Raw genomic sequence first — 18,605 nt, 5'->3', positions numbered from 1 at the left:
GGTTGTATCACCTTTGGCTTTTAGCAGTAGCTTCTCCATAAAGTTGGGTTATTCACCATACACTTTTTGATCACAGCTTTTTCAAAAAGCATCTTTTAGCTTTTCTAAATGTTTTGCCAAACTTAGAATTTAAATTTTGAAATTACGTCATGTGATATGTCACCAAAGGCGAGGCGACATGTCGCCTGGACTTTATCTTCAAGATGCCTATCTTTTTTATCTGCCATGTGAGAAAATTAGTTTATTTCGTAAATTGGGCGAGATGTCATGTGGAACACCAAATTTAATCCTTTTCTTTTCCATAACTGGCGCTACAACACCACAAGCACGATGCTATAGCACCACAATTAAGTTTTTGTCATTTTGCTTGATTCTCGACTCGCTCGCTTTCTAGTTTCGACACTTTAAATACATACAGTATACTCTAAATTTGTATAATTTCATCATTGTATGCTCAATACTGCACACTACAGAAAATACATTAAATCTATACAAAATTTTAAAAAATAAATATTAAACCATTTAATAAATTACTAGGAATGAGTGCATAATTGTGCACTCATCGCAACTTCAAACTTGAACTATTGATTGCCTTCATGGAATGACAAAAATAAAACTAAAATAAAAAAGTAACAATTCAATTATTGGATGACAGATCAAAAACCTTAGAGCAATGACAATTTATCTCAATATACTAAACTCTTTCAATTATTCAACATGCACTTCAAACTAAGGACTAAAATTTTAATCCATTAAACTTAATTTTCAATATTATTTTATTATTAAAGTGTGTGTATGTCAATCCTACAAATTCTATTTACATATGATTCACGTGTTTACAGACTTTCCATACCACAAAACAATCAAGATAATTATAGGCTTGCATAACTAATTCATCTCCACTAATGTAAACCAAAATTATATTGATTAAAAAGACTTTATAGGCATATATCGTTAGGCTTAGGGAAATGATTGATGAGAATGTCATTTATGCTAATTTCACACCATAAACTTGCAAAACAACTAATCAGTATAAAACCTTCATCGTATATCCCTTTTCCTTCTTCAATATTTTTCATTCAATGCATTTATTTTGGACAATTAAAGATAATCCTTTAAATTTTTCTCTTGTTATTAATATCTTTTGACCATGAATTCTTTTTTTGAAGCTGTTGACAAAGAAATTAGCCAACTGACTTGGAATCTAATAAATGCTGGTTAATCATTAATAAAGAGGTTAGAATAATAAATAAATAAATAAAAAATAGAATTTATAGAGGTTCACCCCTTTTTAGGTGGGTAAATACCTACTCCCCTTAGTTGTATTACTTGTGAGATAATATCGGGAAGATCACCAAAAAAGACAAGGTGATTTCTAGCTACGACTTTCAAAGTGTTTACAGATATCTCTCAACAAAGTACTCTCAGATGCGTACATATGAGTATGGCTCTCAGTTTTTCGGTCCCCTCCCCTTGTCATTGCCTTCACTATTTATAGGGAGAGAGTTGTTACATATGGCTCTGTAAAAGGAGTAAGTAAATAATAAACATCCCTGTTTTCTAGGATACAATTATGATCTAATAAAGCTCTTTTATTCTTGGATAGATTTGTTGGATCTGAGTTTGTAAGATTTAGTTGTAGATATTTGAGGAAGCTTGATGAAGACGAAATAAAGGATCGAGTATCTCTGTCCGGTACCCCTGGCAGTGCAAGATTTGGCCAGCATGTGGGTCATCCAGTCAAATCCCTTGACACTTGTCTTCTTTACGAATTTGGCTTGTACAATCACCCTTGCAAGGTGTTGTCCCATTTTATCTGGCCGATAGATTGAGTATCTGGCCAGAAGCTGTAGGGGACATTTTGGCCAGCGTATGGCTGTTACCCCTTATGTAGACCTGCCAGACATATTTTTGCCTGGATGTTTTTGCCAGGTCAATGAGATAGCTAGACTATGCCACGTGTAAGAGCCACGTTAGCTTTGTAAACTTTGGGATAATATTTCCCCCCAAGTCCCCTTACGAGCATCTGTACAGATGGGGGCTTTATATACCTGTTCGGGTGCTAGCAGGCATGTGGGTTTCACGTGCTTAGTACCTTGACGGTTGTGACTGTCACACTTCTGTCTCTTCAACTAAATTTTAATTGTTAGCTCTTCATTATGGCAGTTTAAAAACATGCTTTGTGGGAAACGTGCTGACAGTTACACATTCATGATTACCCCTTTTTGCTCTTTCCACTTCCCCATAATACTTTTAGTGGGAATTAATTTCCCATTCAATTGTGTTTTTTTTTGGGGAAATAAAATTGGCTTATATAAAGGCCATTTCTCCTCTTTTAAACCTTTCACGTTCATTTATTACATTGAAAGAAATTCTCAAAGAAAGAAAACCAGAAGAAACTCCAAGAAAACTCGAAGCCTTTTTGCCATTTTCCCACCGTTGTGCAAAGGAAAACCATCATCCTCGCTGTCTCCATCCAGACCTTGAATCAAAATCCCTCAGTGATTAAGTCCCTCTATCTATTCTCTCTTTTTTTTTTTTTAGAAATTTATGTTTCTGCAATGAATATCTTTTTTTTTTTGCCATTGTTGGATGCAAAAAAGCTGCACACTGTGGTTTTAGAGAGACCCCAACTTCAATAGTTACATGGGTACAATAAGATAGATGGATGTAGGACTTTTAGGGAAGAAAGGTTGAATCTTGGTACTGTTTACTTCATTTTGGACTATGGGTCTTGAAGAACATGAAGAACTTGGATTTAATGGCTTCTTTTGGTAGAATAGGCTATTTTAGACCTGTCAGGAACCCTAGCTGGCCTATTTGAGGTGTTTTCACCTTGGCCAACAGGTTATATGCTGCCCGAATATTTGTATGTTATCCAAATGTTCACTTCCCTTTCCTTTTTGCATAGATGAACTTGCACGACTGCTGAGGAGGTGAACACCGGATAGACCCAGACTTGCTTGAGCTTCTCTTTGAAGACTAGCCCGTACCCCAGGCAAGTAATCTTCATCTGGTCATTCTTCGACCTGCTCTTCAAGCAGCTTCTCTGACTTAGAAGTCAGTATTGGTTCTCCTAAACTTGAAATCCAACACCACCACCACTCTGAAAAAGATTAGAGGAGAGACATACGAGTGGTTCATTTGGGAACTGAACTAGGGTTGGAGGAAATTCCTTCTAGCCTCATGGACGTATATAGTCTGGCCAGGTGTTCCAAACACCCTGCTAGATGGACGTAGGTTGTCCTTCATGAAGAACCATCTTAGGTTGAAGTTGCTGTTACCCTTGCACGGTACATTGACTAGGATCCAAATCAGGCACGAACCAAGCAAACATACAGCGTAACCCCTTCCACTGACCCTTACCTTGCTGACCTAATGGCAAGGGGGTGAGCTACACGGCCCAATCAAGTTGCAAGGCCTGCTGAGGAGGCTGAGATGCCTATTGAAGAGCTCGAGAGGCCTGAGGAGCATACTAAGGGGCCTACTGAGCCCAAGGAAAGGGCACGACTTGCTAGGAGGCATGTCAGGGAGTGTGACATCCGCACAGACAACCCCATGGGGAGTTACACTGAGGCTAGGGAGCCTCTGAATGTGGCTGGACTACCATCTCAACTAGGAATAGACCATGCTGAGGAGGAGTTGGAGGCTCCAGAGCCTTTGCCTAAAAGAGGGGAGCCCCTTATCAACACTTATTGAGGAAATGTTTAAAAACCTTGTGATTAAAGGTTTGGTCAGCGGCCTCAATATTGATCTTCCAGGTGAAGCGTACCTGGAAAATGCCCCTCTAAAGAAATGGATGACATGGTTAGGTCCCCACGCTAATTAGGGGGATATCTTGTCGCTCCACTCATATTTCTACGATATTGCCAACTACTATGGGATTTGCGCGGTGCTATTGTCACCAAAGGGGATAAAGTATCTATCCACCGTCTTCGTGTTGTACGCACAGATGGGCTGGCCACAACCTTCACCATTTGAGATCAGTTGGTACTTCGACTTAAAGCCCAACCCTGGCCAGGCCCGGTCGAGATACTTCTATTTCAGCTAGGTGGGCTTCATCTGGTTGAGTGGCACAAAAATTACTGCCATGTCCAAGATCGATGGTTATGCCAAGAACTATTTCATGATTTACGATGCAGAGGGTGTGTGACATTATTTCATAAGGGTTCCCACCTTTGACTTACCAATTCCCATCATGCAGCTCAGGGACAGAGCTAATCACATCCTCTCGTTGCCCGCCTCAAGATGGAACATATGCAAATTGGCGACGAGAGAGAACTTCATAAAGTATTGTTATACTCAAAATTTGGCTGGAGGACATGTGTCAAGATAAAGGGAATATGAATCGATGCAATTGCTTCTTATGGAATAACTCATTAATTACGTAAGTATCAGAGTATATTTATAACCCGCTGGTCTTAGGCGAGGAATCAATGTACAAACTAGAACTTAGTATATAAGCGAGAAACCATATGTTGCTAAATGCGAATAGTGAGGCACTAAAGAAAGCAACATGTATCTATCGTGAAAGTCCTTAGCGTACAATGAACAAACTAAGTGTAAAAGTCAGATCGGCTCAAGAACAAGTAAGTGAGGTGGCCGTCTCGTTATGGGAAGACTTCATATAACTTCATTCCATTAGGGTCAGCGAGGCTTACAATCCTGGCAAGCCAGAAGATAGCATTCAAGTGAGCCTCGAACAATTCTTTGAGGATAAGAGCCGCGATCGACACCAGACATAGATCGTCGACCTCGGAAGGAAGAATGGCCTCAACTCGTGATTAGGATCGCTGTAACCAAGTTCCTGTCGAGACATCTGCAGATATAATAATTAAAGACGTGTTTAATACACGATTGTTTTGACACAGTAAAAACGGAAAAATCACAGCTATATGATTTCCAAATCATAAACCGCATTTACACTACGTGATATGTAATCAAATCCCACAATTTTAGGGATGATTGTTGTAAAGATATTTCAGTCAACTTTGTAATTCATTGTCCACTATGTAATTATAAATAGTGACAAAGATGATCGAAAAAGGGACGAAAAAACTCATACGAAAGAGTTCCTAAAAAAGTAATCAGAAATAAGATTGACTCATGGACTATGTAGAATTTTAACTGCAAAATCACGTAAAAAATATTGTGTTCATATCTTTATTTCTATAGCTTTTATTTTTCTATGTGAAATTACTATTGTGAGGCTCAAATTTAGTTAACAAAAATCTTCGTTAACAATTATGACCTCTACTCTTCCCCGGGCAAGCCTCAAGGTTCACCTGATAAACTTTCTACGAAGAAGAAATCAAGAACCAAGAGGAAATACACTGAGACCGAGGCTCTCTCTAATAACATTTTTGAGAAGAAAAAATCAGAGACCAAGAGGGAGAGAGCTGCTTGAAAAAGAGTTGAGCGGGGGGAGTCTTTGAATGAGGCCCCAGTTGTGATTAGGACCCAAGAGTCTGCACCTGCCAGGACTGTCCGTCCAACAATTATTAAGTGCAAGGGCAAGGGTAATGCCATTGAAAGTGAGGACTCTTCTTCTTTAGATAATGATTGCAACATTTGGTACAACCCTTCTCGGGGTGATGCCTCCGAGCATACTGAGGGTAGAAATTTTTTATTTTATGCTGAACTAGTGTCTATTGAAATCAATTTTTGACCAATACATTGTTGGATATTATTTTACCAGGATCTTAGATCTACTCACAAGTATGTTGATTAACACCTTAAATATGAACTTTCTAAAACGATGAAATAAACACATATAAAGTTTAGTAAACATTACATTGGGTGCAGCGGAATATAATGACTCCTTCCGTTCAGATATCTAGCCCTTGATTCCTTTTTGTAGCAGAGCATTATCAATATCTGAACATGGATCTCTTTCTCTGATTCTTTAGTGCTGAAACTCCTTCTTGCTGAAAGTCTTTCTTCATGATCTTCCTCACTATGATTGAGGTATCACTTGCTGTGTGTGGGCACTACTCTAACACTAAGAATTTCGAAATCTTTAGGAAGAAGAGAGAGAGGGAGTGGTCGGCCAAAGATAGGGAGAGAGAGAGGCTCAGTTTTTCTGAATGAGAAGTCAGAAGAAAAAGTGTAATTTTCCTGAAGCCTTCACTATCTATTTATAGCATTCCACTAGGGTTAGATTTGAATTATTTGGCATTAAAATAATGAAAATATCAGAGGGAAAACCCTACAAAAGTGGCCGGCCATGCAATGTGGATTTGGGCCTCACTTTTTGCAATTTTGCAGTTTTATCTTTTCTGCATCTGATTTTCTCAAAAAAGCCAATTTTCAAATTCAACCATTTAAATGTCAATTCTAACTATTTAATAACTGTAAATAATTATTAAATAATATTGTCATTTATCATATTTATTAATTGAACCATACAAAGTATCATAATTAACAAATATGCCCCTAAAACTCTTTCTATACAATTTCGCCCTTACTTAGTGAAAAATTCACAAATAGACATAGTCTAATTTGAGAATTATAATTGATTAATCAAAACCAATTATATGAGTCTTACAAGCAATATTATCTCAACTAGTGGGGGGACCATGGGTCTATATAACCGAGCTTCCAATAAGCAGATCAAGAATTTATAGCCTAAATTCACTACTTATTAATTCTTCGTTAAATCCACGCATAGAACTTAAAATTGCACTTTCAGTATATAGAATGCTCTATATGTTCCACCATATAGACACATCATTAGTTATCCATTTTTATAATCCTAATTTGATCAATGATCCTCTATATGAATGATCTAGACTGTAAAGGGATTAGATTACCGTTACACCCTACAATGTATTTAATCCTTAAAACACTTAACCCCGTATAAATGATATTTCAGCTTATGTGAAATGAGATCTCCACCATTTATTTTTGTTTGGTCAAACTCGAAGGAGATCATCCTTTACTTACTATTCGCCAGATAGAAGCTATAGATTCCATGTTTATGTTAGCGCTCACACTCAATTGCACTACCGTGTTCCCAAAATGTACGTATCACCCTGACCCAAAAGTAGGCTTAACTAACAAATCAAAGAACACGAATAGCCTCTTGAGATTGAGCCTAATCATAACAGGATTAAGATCATTTGATCTAGGATCAACTAGGAGATATTGACTTGAATAGATATTACGGTAGGTTTAATAAATCTAAGTCAAAGTTCAATATCGACCCCTTTCGATGCATACTCCATGCATCCAACCTGAGCTTTACTTTAACCAATGCTTTGGAAAAAACATAGCATTTCTCCAAATACAAGTAAACTCTGTTGTAGATTATCATATCCGTAAAACCCTGTGTCTGATAAATCTAGGAAACTTTATTCACATAGTCATGTTTACTCCAATGTGTTGATAGCACAATAAACATGATCAAGTATGTGAAAAGGGTTTCAGATGAATTTATACATTATGTACATATAATCATGAAATAAATCATGTGAACCATGCAACATTAAATGTTATTTCTGATCTATATTAATAAGTAAATCTGATTATATTGAAATGAGTTTAATTTAGGGCATAAAACCCAACAAACTCCCACTTGCACTAATATAAAACAAAATGTGCATTTCAAATAATCTCAACACCTTGATATACAAATCAAGTGTAGTAGTAGTAAACTCCTTGTAATAGGATATGAAAGGTTAAATTAACCACAACCTTTCCTCCACTATTACTCTTCCTTAATCACAAAATCATTGATAATGTGAAATTCCTCTCTATATGTCTACTCTCTTGGGATATTGGATTCTATATCTTTGGCAACTACTTTTGGTTAATCAGGAAAAAACACTAGTAGTTAAGGCAATTTGGAATGGTGCCAAAGATATATAGAACTTTCCTTAGACTGAATAAGTACCTTTCCTGCAACTTTAACATTCAGTCTCTCTCTGGTAGACCTAGAGACTTCAGATAGGTTTTTACACTTCTCCAAAATCACTATTCCACCCCCAGAGTAATCACCATCTTATCAGAAAGATTTTCTAGCACAAAGGCAAATTTCGAAATCTGATGAGGTGTAGTCTAAGAGTTTTAAACACACCCTTATAGACTAACATATAGTTCCTCTTCTTTATCTTAAGATTTACTTGATTGTCTTCCAATGTTCTTCTCCTGGATTAATCTGATACCTACTCATTACTCCCACTCAACAGCAGGTGTCTGGTCTAAGGCATACAAAAACATATCTAAAACCTCTCATTGTTGATTTAAGAAATTCTTTCACGGCTTTATCTTTTTTGGAATAGTTGAGACTTTTCCTTAGATAAATAAAATCTATGCCTAAGAAGTTGTGAAGCTTCTATAGATTGCCATTAGAAAGAAAATGCTTCAGCATCTTACTAAAGTAAGTTGCTAGCATTAGAGTAAGTAATTACCAGGTATACCACAAGCCATAGGTTTAGATAAACTCAAACCTATAATACTAGGAACAGGAAGTTTTGTTAAGTCCATTGAATAGACTTATAAACGAAAATTTCCTTTTATGTCCTTGTAATAGAAAACTTTAGGTTACTCCATGTGAATGGATTAAACCATAATTCTATTGGCTTTTCTTCTTAGTTTCTTATCTTGACAATCCATTACTTGTTTAAACTCACAATGGATTTTAATCACTAGTGTCTTCCAAGTCATAAGAAGGTGAGTTCCTAGAAACTCTCCTACTACGACAAGGTACCGTGAATTATGTCTAAGAAAACTAAATGGTATTAACCTCTTTGGTTGTGACAAGACAACAGAGGCAGTGGGATCATCATATGTCAAATAAGATGATAGAACACTTTTGGAATCAAGAAATAAATATCTCCTTTATTTGCTACTTTATTTTTAGACTTAGTCATTATCTTAGAAAAGTATTATTTGTTTGAACAAACACTTTCTTATCTATTGACTATGAGATGGTCCACCCCTAATCACTTAGAATAGCTGACAAACCATGGTTAACAGTTCTAGCTTTTCTTAAGATTTTGATTAGGTCATCCATGAATCTAGTAATGATTTACATTAAGTATACAACCATTACATCATTCTTAAATTGTATTACCATAGAAGGATTTAGGCAACGACTATTAACTAATCATCAATATGCAAATCAAAATTTCTGGGGAGGTAAGTTTGGATATAATTCAAAAATCAAATTAATGATCTTTGAACTGCATATCAACTAACTGTTTCTCCACCCCTATCAGTTTGCAAGATCTTTAACTACTTACCTTAATGGTTTATCACCATTGCTAGAAATTCAAAATTTTTTCAAACATTTCAAATTTCTTTGCATAAGGTATAATCTAGAGTGATCGTTTAAAGAATACAACGAAAAACTCATATCCACCCCTGAATGTACATCCATCTGCGAATGAGATGAACTACTTTCAGTGGATATAGGCATATTAACTCTTTGCAGAGATTGATCTTGTCAAAACCACTATGAACAAGATACAAATGCCATAGATTAATAAAAATATGGTTGTGTCTTTTTGATGACTTAGGTTTAGTTACATCAAACAGTTCTTAGAATAGTGCAAGTGGATCCTGGTCACAGAATACTAAACTCATATTCCATACAGTTTGAAACCAATAATAGAAAATGGTTATTAAACACTTGTAATAGTGTAACTGTATTGTATATTGGAATTAGAAATATAAGAAAATTTCTATTTGGAATCTAAAATCAAAGTCAAAGACTTAAATTTATACCAAATATAATGAGTAATTCTATCTTGGACCACCACTACTAATTTAACTCAAAAGTCTGATTTGCCCATACTAGTAGGAGATTTATAAGATTGAGGATTTATATCAGTTGGGAATAGAATTTCGGGATTATAATCATATGCGTCATTTAATTTCTTAGAGAAAATATAATGACATTAAATGATATATAGACCATTCATCCAATGATATGTTATTGAGCTAATTCGAAATGAATAAGCTAAGAGGAATTAGGATAATTTCGTTTATAAATAAGAATCCAACGATGCTTCGATTAGCGAGAGTGAAAGTAATCTTATTTATACAATCTTCTTGTTTCATATCGTAAAAATACTAGTATAAGGTGTCATCAATTGATGAACAGCTAGATGTTGCATATACTATATTTATCTTTCGAGATCTAACACTATTATGTATGTCTAACGGTGAAAATCCACTAGGGATTTATCTCATTAGATAAACAAACCAAGTTAGACCAACAATGAAGATTCGAAATTAAACTACAACTTAATAACAGAAAATAACATGGTTCAATATAAATTCATACACAATTCAGAAATTATTAAACATATAGCAAGTAGGAATGACAAGTGAAAATACTAAAACATACAATCCTAAATAATATCAGTGTCCCGTTTAGGCGAGAGTCAAAGCTACCATCCATTGAATAGAGTTGTCAGCTCATCTAAAATGTTAAACATTCTAGCAACCTTTTATTCGATCAAGATTGGAATTCAGCGTTGTCCCGTTTAGGCGAGAGTCAAGGCAATTCTATCTTATGAGCTTCCACCATTGTTTCATAATTTGCAAGTCAAATATGGTCGCCACCATTAGGGTGATCCATACCATATAAAACACTTACAAACTACTTATCTTTCGAGATTAAACGGTGCGAAATTGCTAATGAACGTTCCTCCATTAGGGTGGATTACTCTTTAAAAGAAACGCGATGTAAAACCAACAATGGAGATCGAATATCTTAATAATAAAGCTCATTATTTAAAGAGAGTTGTATTTTCTTTGATTCTCTTTATTTAATCTATTTATTTTAAATATATATTTATTTAATTAAAATTTCCAATTTAGAATGAAAAATTCTAAATATAAATTTTAATTTAATATTTATAAATTTTGCTTAGATGGATATGAAAATAACATGAATTATTTCCATCTTAGTAATAATTTCCAATAAATATTTAGAAAAATATTCAATTTAAGTTGTTATAAAATTAATTTAAATTAATTTACAACTCAAATTTAATTTTCTATAAATATATATTGCATTTCGAAAAATTAAAGTATTTAAGGATACAATTTTCGAAAAATGCATGTTAAAGTAAAAAATAAATCCTAGAAAAATTATTCTAATTTAATGTTGGCCCAAAATTAATTAATAAAATTAATTTACAACAAAAAATATAATTTTCCTATTTAATTAAATATATATAAGAAAAATTTCAAATATTTAAGTATGGTGATGAAGATCAACTTAAATATTAATTTTCTATTTAATTAAATACACTAGAAAAATACTTCAAGCAAAAATATCACCTATCTAGATTTTCCTTTGACTAGCTAATTAAATTTCTAATTAAATATGTTTTACTTCATTTATTTAATTAATCATTAAATGAAAAAATCATTGATTTAAGTTGGTCCAAAATTAAAATAAATAATTTACAACTTTAATCTATTTTTCAAATAAAATTCGAAATTCCAGCATTTAAGAAATGCAATTTCGAAATTTGATTAATAAAATAAGAAAAAAATATATCTTGAAAATTATTTAAATTTAAGTTGAAAAAATAAATTTCAACTTAAAATAATTTTCTATTTAATTAAATGTCATGAAAAAGAAATATTTAAGTATCATGATGAAAATCAACTTAGATATTTAATTTTTAATTTAATTAAATGTATTAAATTCAAGAAATAAATAATTAAGTGTAGAGAAGGCTTAATTATTAATCTCTAGTTTAATACTAAGAAAAAATATACTTAAAATAAATTGTACCAAAATTAATTATTTAAATAATTAATTTCACAATGTATAATATTTTCCTATCTTAATATTAGAAATAATAAGTAGTCTAGAAATAACTATCTAGAAAATATCTTATTTGACTAAGTATCTTTACCACAAAATTTGAAAAAATATCTAATTTAAGTTGTATTAGAAAAAATCTAGAACTTAAATATTTTCAAATTTAAATTTAATTAAATATAAAAAAATTAAGTTGTAACCACTTAATTTGAAAATATTCCATTTTAAGTTAATATTTAAAAAAATATCACCTTAAAAAAAAAATATCTAAAGAATCTTAATAATCAATTCCTAAAATTCCTCAACTTAATTTTGAAATTTGAAATTCAAAGATATTCAGATTTAAGTTGATTAGTTATAGATAACTAAATATCAACTTAAATAGGAACATTTAATGAAAAATTTAAATTAAGCTTCAGAAAGAATCTAGATGGTTATAATTCTATATTTAATTAAATACAAGAAAATACATATAGTTTAGCTTAGAATATAAAATTCTTTAAACTATGGTTTTCTTAAATTAATTTCAAAATAAATGAAATTAATTATGTTGCTAATCAATTTTATTAGGTTAAGCTAGTTTAATTAACCTAGTACAGTTATTCAAATCAGGCAAATGGGCCTTCACAATTGGGGTAGTTCATGTGAGGGGGTGCTGGGTTCAGTATGTCGTACCCACTTCTATGCCTCCCAACTCTCACACAAGGCCCAAAAGAGAGGAATTTAACCTTAAAATGAACAACTGTTATTAATTGAATAGGCCCAAAACTAAATGGGCCTAAATAAAATCTATCAAGAATATGATATTTTATTTAGCAACAACAACCTATATGCATCTATAATAAAATTAAACACACAGGCACACAATTTGAATGGATCCTATCATGTTGCTAGGTGATACACAGATGAAAGAAGATTGTGAAAATCAGATCATTGGATCTGTCAACAAGTTAACCATGGCTATTTGCAATCAAGCAATAATAGGTTTTAAAAACTTACAAAAAAGCTAAAACACATACTCCTGCAACAAGGTCAGTTGGATAGTTGGATGTAGGATTTATTTAATTTTAAATAATTAAATTTCAAAAAAAATAATTAAATAAAAAAATATTTAATTTTTCGAAAATATTTAAAAATATATATATATTTCGAAATTAATTAATAAATAATATTTAAAATTAAACCTACAATTTTGAAAAATTAGGTTTCAACTAACCTAAATATCATTTCAAAATTTGCTAACTACTTTTAAAAATTTAATGTTATTTTATAAATAAAAATTAAATAAAAATTAAAAAAGATAAATAAATATCTTTTTCAGATTTTATGATTTAATTTAAATAAATAAAATAACAAAATTTAAAAGTTAGCAAAATATCTTACATCTATTTAACATTACATGATTATAGTTATCTTATTTTAAATTTAAATAAGGTCAAATTATTTTAAAAAAAATTAATTTAAAAAAAAATTAAAATCTCACCTTAAATTTAAAAATAAGATAAGATATAATCAAATTTAAAAATAAGATAGATAATTAAGCAAAAAGATAGATATTTACTATTTTCAAATTCAAATTACACTAATATCATGAATTAAATTTAAAAATATTAATTAATTTAATTATGATAATTAGAATTGAATTAGGAATAGTAAATGTATAAATACAAAACTACACAAAAAATCGCAAGTTAAATTCATGAAAAAGCATGAAAAATCGAAGAAAAACGAAAAAAATGCGAGTTGTACGGACAGTATGCATTGCATACTGTCCATGGGCGTGCAACAGGGTGCTTGGGCATGAAACCTCGGCGCAGGGGAAATTTTGCATGATTTCCGCGCGCGCGCGTGGTTGCCCGATTCCTGATTTTTTCCAAAACTTTAAAAAATCATAACTAATTCAAATTCAATCGAAATTGAGTTTTGTAAAAAAGTAAATTGTTTAATTTTTTCCATACTATCCAATAAAAATAATTCCAGAAACAAATATTCAATTATTGTTCACGAAAATTCACAAACATTAATCAATTATCATATAACACTCAATACAACATGATACCATCCAAAACATCAAACAATCGTTTTAAAGTCCAAATTTATTGCAAGCAAATCATTGCCACGGCTCTGATACCAGTTGTTGGATATTATTTTACCAGGAGCTTAGATCTACTCCAAAGTATGTTGATTAACACCCTAAATATGAACTTTCTAAAACGATGAAATAAACACATATAAAGTTTAGTAAACCTTACATTGGGTGCAGCGGAATATAATGACTCCTTCCGTTCAGATATCTAGCCCTTGATTCCTTTCTGTAGCAGAGCATTATCAATATCTGAACCTGGATCTCTTTCTCTCATTCTTTAGTGCTGAAACTCCTTCTTGCTGAAAGTCTTTCTTCATGATCTTCCTCACTATGATTGAGGTATCACTTGCTGTGTGTGGGCACTACTCTAACAATAAGAATTTCGAAATCTTTAGGAAGAAGAGAGAGAGGGAGTGGTTAGCCAAAGATAGGGAGAGAGAGAGGCTCAGTTTTTCTGAATGAAAAGTCAGAAGAAAAAGTGTAATTTTCCTGAAGCCTTCACTATCTATTTATAGCATTCCACTAGGGTTAGGTTTGAATTATTTGGCATTAAAATAATGAAAATATCAGAGGGAAAACCCTACAAAAGTGGCCGGCCAGGCAATGTGGATTTGGGTCTCACTTTTTGCAATTTTGCAGTTTTATCTTTTCTGCATCTAATTTTCTCAAAAAAGCCAATTTTCAAATTCAACCATTTAAATGACAATTCTAACTATTTAATAACTGTAAATAATTATTAAATAATATTTTCATTTATCATATTCATTAATTGAACCATACAAAGTATCATAATTAACAAATATGCCCCTAAAACTCTTTCTTTACAATTTCGCCCTTACTTAGTGAAAAATTCACAAATAGACAAAGTCTAATTTGAGAATTATAATTGATTAATCAAAACCAATTATATGAGTCTTACAAGCAATATTATCTCAAGTAGTGGGGGGACCATGGGTCTATATAACCGAGCTTCCAATAAGCAGATCAAGAATTTATAACCTAAATTCACTACTTATTAATTCTTCGTTGAATCCACGCATAGAACTTAGAATTGCACTCTCAGTATGTAGAATGCTCTATATGTTCCACCATATAGACACATCATTAGTTATCCATTGTTATAATCCTAATTTGATCAATGATCCTCTATATGAATGATCTACACTGTAAAGGGATTAGATTACCGTTACACCCTACAATGTATTTAATCCATAAAGCACTTAACCCCGTATAAATGATATTTCAGCTTATGTGAAATGAGATCTCCACCATTTATTTTCGTTTGGTCAAGCTCGAAGGAGATCATCCTTTACTTACTATTCGCTAGATAGATACTATAGATTCCATGTTTATGTTAGCGCTCCCACTCAATTGCATTACCGTGTTCCCAAAATGTACGTATCACCCTGACCTAAAAGTAGGCTTAACTAACAAATCAAAGAACACGAATAGCCTCTTGAGATTGAACCTAATCATAACAGGATTAAGATCATTTGATCTAGGATCAACTAGGAGATATTGACTTGAATAGATATTACGGTAAGTTTAATAAATCTAAGTCAAAGTTCAATATCGGTCCCTTCCGATGCATACTCCATGCATCCAACCTGAGCTTTACTTTAACCAATGTTCTGGAAAGAACATATCATTTCTCCAAATGCAAGTAAACTCTGTTGTAGATTATCATATGAGTAAAACCCTGTGTTTGATAAATCTAGGAAACTTTATTCACATAGTCATGTTTACTTTCCAATGTGTTGACAGCACAATAAACAGGATCAAGTATGTGAAAAGAGTTTCAGATGAATTTATACATTATGTACATATAATCATGAAATAAATCATGTGAACCATGCAACATAAAATGTTATTTCTGATCTATATTAATAAGTAAATCTGATTATATTGAAATGAGTTTTATTTAGGGCGTAAAACCCAACATACATTGTGTTTTGTTTTTGCAGTTATGGCTTCAAAGCTGGGGCAATTCATCAAGGGAAAGCCTATATGTGTCCCTAAACAAGAGTCTCTTTCCAAGTCTGCCCAGAAGGAGGGATCAAGTTCCTTTGGTCTTCCTCCACCACTTCCTTATGCTCCTCTGGCCAACGAACTGATGGTGGGTAGCTTGGACAGGCATCCTCATGCTCCTAGGAGGTCCAATAAAGAATGTCCGAGATCTAGCTGGGTAGGAAAAGAAAAGGATATTGTCAACAACTACCTAGATAGGTGCCCAGTCCAAGTGGATGAGCAATTGAAGGATTCAGACAGTGAGCCCATCGAAACTGTACTTTTGGAGTCTTAAAAGAGTTGTCCTCGGTAAGTGATACTTTTTTTTCAGGAGTCTTTTTGTATATTGTAGTCCACCACCTAACTCTTACTTGTTTTTTGTTTCAAGTTACCTTGAAGCTTGGGCATACGTATGCTCACCTTAAACGGTCTGTTGCAGCCAATAAGAAGAACCTTGATGACCTAGACGGCCAGCTTGGCAAGGTGAACACAAAGCTATTTGTTGCTAATAAGGAGGTGAAAGTGTTTGAATTTATTTTACTAGGATCTAGATTTACTAACATGCATGTTTCATTTAAACCCTAAATATGAATTCTCTAATACGATAAAATTAAACAAATAAGAGTTTAGAAAACCTTACATTGATGGTAGCGGATGAATATGACTCTTTCCGCTTAGATCTCTAACCCTTGTTTCTTTCTGTCGCAGAGTAATAACAAGATCTGAGCCTGGATCTCATTCTCTCCTTCGGTTTGGTTAACCACCATCTTTCACACTATGATTGAGTACTTGACTTGCTATGTGTGGGTATGGTACTCTATCACTATGGCTCGATTGATGAAGGACCATGATAAGGTGTGAAATCACTATAGGAGTCTCTCATCTACTAGTTGTCACAGAATGAAAACTACGTTTAATTTGATTGAAGTAAGTTGTTGGATGAGATGAGTGTTGGGTTTTGTACCTTAAATAAAATCTATTTTAATATAATCAGATTTACTAATTAATAAAGATCAAAAATTGCTTTTATGTTGCATGGTTCACATGATTTATTTCATGATTATGTTTATGTTTAATATATAAATTTTATTAAGTCGAAACATATATATTTGTTCATGATTATAGTATCTTTAGCACAGTGGAATATAATCATGATTATATGTTCAAAAGTTTAATCCCATGATTTGTCAGTTCATTGGATTTAGACTGACATGATAATCAACGATAAGGTATACTTACACCTTGGATAAGTGTTATGTCCTTTTCACGACATTGGCAAAGTTTACCAGTATTAGATGTATGGAGTACACATTGGAAGGGACCGATATTGATCTTAGATAAGATATCATAAACTTACTGTTATATATTTCTAAGTCAATAACAATGGTTGATCTTAGGTCTATTGATTAATCCTGATATGGGTTGGATAATGGGCCCACTTTACAATTTTGCCATTTTGTCATTTTTCCATCTCATTTTCTCATAAACGCCAATTTTCAAATTTAACCTCTTAAATGCCAATTCCAATTATTTAATAACTAAAATTAATTATTAAATAATATTGTCATTTAATATATTTATTAATTAGACTAATCAAAGTCTATTAATTAACAAATAAACCCTAAAAACTCTTTTCTTCACATTTAAGCCCTTGCTTAGTGAAAAATTCATAAACTATACATAGTCTAATTTTAGAATTATATATAGTTGATTAACTAAAATCAATTAACTAAGTCTTACAAGCAGTATGGTCTCAACTAGTATTGGGACCATGGGCCTATATAACCGAGTTTCAAATAAGAGATCTAGAATTTACCAAGTAACTCCACTAACTTATTAATTCCTCATTGCATCCACTCATAGAACTTGGAATTGCACTCTCAGTCATATAGAACGCTCTATATGTTCCACGATATAGATACGCTATTAATTATCCATTGTTATAATCCCAATAATCAATGATCCTCTATAGATGATCTACATTGCATAGGGATCAAATTACTGTTACACCCTTTCAATGTATTTTATCCTTAAAACACTTTGCCACCTATAAATGATATTATAGTGAACTAATATAGTCACTAAAATGAGCGCTCTACATTTATCTCTATTTGGCAAGCTCAAAGGAAATCATTGTTTCACTTCTAAATACCTGTAGAAGCTATATATTCCATATCTATGATTAACGCTCCCACCCAATTGCACTATCATGTTCCCAAAATGTACGTATCACCCTGACCAAAAAGTAAGCTTAACTAACAAATTAAAGAACATGAATAACACTCTTGAGATCGAACCTAATCACATCAGGATTAAGATCATTTGATCTAGGATCAACTAGGTGATATTGAATTGAATAGATATTACGGTAAAATTATCATATATAATCAAAGTTCAATATCGGTCCCTTCCAATGTATACTCCATACATCCGATAATGGTAAACTTTGCCAATGCCCTGGAAAGGGCATAACACTTATCCAAGGTGTAAGTATACCTATCGCTGATTATCATGCCAGTCTAAATCCAGTGAACTGACAAATTAGGGAATTAAACTTTCGAACATATAATTATGATTATATTCCACTGTGCTGACAACACTATAATCATGAACAAATACATATGTTCTGGACTTAATAGAATTTATACATTAAATATAATCATGAAATAAATCATGTGAACCATGCAACATAAAATGATTTCTAATCTTTATTAATTAGTAAAT

General features: G+C 32.6%; 1 long non-coding RNA gene across 1 annotated transcript; it reads left to right on the top strand.

The window, feature by feature from the left end:
* Positions 1-13,383: 13,383 nt before the first annotated feature.
* LOC115718157 (uncharacterized) lies at positions 13,384-16,883 on the top strand. Its single transcript, XR_004011768.2, has 3 exons — positions 13,384-16,190; positions 16,270-16,364; positions 16,590-16,883. It is a non-coding gene; the product is annotated as an uncharacterized LOC115718157 (long non-coding RNA).
* Positions 16,884-18,605: the final 1,722 nt, after the last annotated feature.

This window comes from Cannabis sativa, chromosome 5 (genome assembly GCF_029168945.1).
Source record: "Cannabis sativa cultivar Pink pepper isolate KNU-18-1 chromosome 5, ASM2916894v1, whole genome shotgun sequence".
NCBI lineage: Eukaryota > Viridiplantae > Streptophyta > Magnoliopsida > Rosales > Cannabaceae > Cannabis > Cannabis sativa.
Note: the sequence above shows the minus strand (reverse complement) of the source record. Positions and strands in the feature narration are given on the sequence as shown.